We start from the raw sequence: 3,236 nt of genomic DNA on the forward strand, positions 1-3,236 counted from the left end.
TGGGCTTGCAGTGGATGGAGGAAATTTGTCTTTGTAAAATCGTAATTTGTTCAAATTCCTTTTCAGATTTGAGTTTTAAAACGGGACCTTCTAGCAGTAGGCCAGATTTACTATCGCAAGCTCATCAAATGTATTTTATAAACAAAGTATTGGTTTATATATTTGCTTCTTGCGGGTCCAAGCACTGAAGTGTTGAGGAGAATGAGTGGCTTGATTGTTTAGCTTAGAAAACTGTTTAAAAATTCAACAGAGGATATAAATTTTCATTTAGCTAATCAGCAGCTAAGGGGTTGGTAGGGTTAAGAATTAGGGGGTTATGGCAAGACTTGTGGGATAGTGGGTACAAGGGGAGACCCCTTTATAGAATACATAAAACTATTGGTTTCATGGAGAAGGGGGTAAAACAAAATGGGAAAGAATTTATTTTGATACGACTTAGAATTGGCATACTATGCTTTATTGTTCCTTATCTTGTAGGAAAACATCATTCTGGGTTGTGTAGGTTTTGTCATCATTATAAAACAGTTGAACGTCTACTATTAGAGCTGAGACCAGCAACCAATATGGATGTCAGAGGTTTGAGAGGAGGTGATTTCACTCAGGTTCGAAAATAGAGAAAGGGAGCAGCGGGTCATGGCAGTGTAATGGAGCTTTGACCAGTGACCAATCTGCGTTTTAGCTTGATTAGCAAGGGGAAAGTAAAGGAAGGCTGAGGCAAGTGCAGTTGCTGTCTTCTGAGTGGACAGACTCGGTGGTGATCTTGAGGCTTTAGCTCTTCAAGGCTTCTGCAAAGAAGCTTTTGTCGGAGAAAGCAAAAAAAAAAATGAAAGGCTCTCAGTTAGGCAACACACACAAAATGCTGGAGGAACACAGCAGGCCAGACAGCATCTATGGAAAGGAGTCCAGTTGACGTTTTGAGCTGAGACTCTCCGACAGGACTGGCTTAAGATTCCATTCCCCCCAACCACTGCTGTATATTTGCTAAGCTGGGACAGAAGAGGTGCCAGGCAGGGTACTGGAATGCTCCTCTTCCGGGATGTGGGAAGGCAGAGGAAACCTCCAGTGTCCCTGACGACTACAACTGTGAGAAGCACATCTTCTAACAACCCATGTTAAGGAGTTGGAACTGGAACTGGATGGACTCCAGATCATTTGGGAGGCTGAGGGGGTGATAGATAGGACATCTTAGAGAGGTAGTTACACCTAAGGTGCAGGACACGGGAACTGGGTGAGAGTCAGGAAGGGGAAATGGGTTAAGGAGGAAGTGCAGAGGACCCCTGGAAACTGTTTGGAGGGGGGTGGTGGAATGGGTGACCTAACAGAAAAGCCGCAGTGGACAGCTCTATGGCACAGAGCCTGGCTCTGTGACTCAGAAGGGAAGGGGGTAGAAGAGATATGCTGTAGTGTTGGGAGAACAGACGTGAGACTCTGAGATTCCAGGATGGTACATTGCCTCCTGGATGCCAGGGCCCGGGACTTCTCTGATCAAGACTTCATCATTCTTAAGTGGGAGGGTGAACAACCAGAGGTCATGGTTCATTCAGGTATCAATAACATGGGTAGGACAAGTTACAAGGTTCTGTATAGGGAGCTCAAGGAGTGAGGTGCTAACTTGAAGGTCAGAACCTCCAGATTTGTGATCTCAGGATTGCTACCTGTGCCACATGCCAGTGAGGCCAGAACTAGGAAGATTATACAGTTTAATACATGGCTAAGGAATTGGTGTAAGAGGGAGAGCATAAGATTTTTGGATCTTTGGGCTTTCTTCCAGGGAAGGTGGGACCTCTACAGAAGGGATGATTTTTACCTGAACTGGAGGAGGACTAATGTCCAAGCGGAAAGGTTTGTTAATGCTGCATGGTGGGGTTTGAACTAGAATTGCAGGGGGATGGGAGCCAGAGTGCTAGAACAGTTAGTGGAGAGGTTGTGGAGGCAGATGCTGGTAAGACCTCAGACAAAGTTAGGAATCAGTTGGTTGAGCATGATGCTTCTAGTACCTTGAGTAGCGTGTATTGCAGGAAAGACAGTTGAGCTCAGGTCATGGATCAACACCTGGAATAATGACATTGTAGCCATTAGTGAGACTTGTTGCAGGAGGGGCAGGACTGGCAGCTCAGTATCCCGGGGTTCCTTTTTTTAGACGTGACAGGGCGGGAGGGATTAAAGGAGGAGGGGTGGCGTTACCAGTCAGGGAAAATATCACAGTAGTACTCAGTCAGGACAGACTGCAGAACTCTATTAGTGAGGCATTATGGGTGGAACTGAGAAATAAGAAAGGTATGACCATGTTAGTGGGGCTATTTTACAGACCACCCAACAGTCTTAGGGATTTAGAGGAACAAATCTGTAGAGATTGCAGACTGTTGCAAGAAACGTAAGGTTGTTTGTAGTAGGTGATTTTAACTTTCCATATATTGACTGAGAATCCCATACTGTGAAAGGACTAGATGAGATTGAATTTTTCAAATGTATTTCAGAAGCTTCCTTCATTAGCACATAGAAGTCCTAATGATAGAGCATGAAATACTGGATCTGCTATTAGGGAATGAGACAGCACCGGTGACAGAAGTTTGTGTAGGGGAACACTTTACATCCAGTGATCACAATGTCATCGGTTTCAAGTAAATGCAAAGAAATGGGGTGGGTCCGCAGGCTGAAATTCTAAATTGGGGCAAGGCCAATTTTGATGGTATCAGAAATGATTTGGCAAATGTGGTTTGGGGCAGGCTATGTTCTGGCAAAGGTGCATATGGAAAGTGGGAAGCCTTCAAACACAAAATTTTGAGATTGCAAAGCTTGTATGAGTCTGTCTTAATAAAAGGTAAAGATAGCAACCTGGTTTTCAAGCGATAGGGGCCCTACTTAAGAGAGAAAAGGAGGTGCATAGCAGACATAGGCAAGTAGGAACAAATGGGATGCTTATGGAGTATAAGAAATGCGAGAGGATATTTAAGAAAGAAATTAGGAAGACTAAAGAAGGCATGAAGCTGCTCAAGCAGACAAGGTGAAGGAATGTCAAGAGCAAAAGGATTGCAAGGGGAAAAACTGGTTCTCTGAAAGACCAGAAGGGTAATCCATGTGTGGATCCAAAACAGATGGTAGAGATCTTAAATATATTCTTTGCATCTATACTTGGATTAATACAGAGTACACATGTAGGAGTGAGGAAAATTAGCATCAACTTCATTAATCCTGTACAGATTACAGAGGAGGAGGTGTTTGCTACCCTGAGGGAT

The sequence above is a fragment of the Mobula birostris genome, chromosome 8, assembly GCF_030028105.1.
Source record: "Mobula birostris isolate sMobBir1 chromosome 8, sMobBir1.hap1, whole genome shotgun sequence".
Classification (NCBI taxonomy): Eukaryota; Metazoa; Chordata; class Chondrichthyes; order Myliobatiformes; family Myliobatidae; genus Mobula; species Mobula birostris.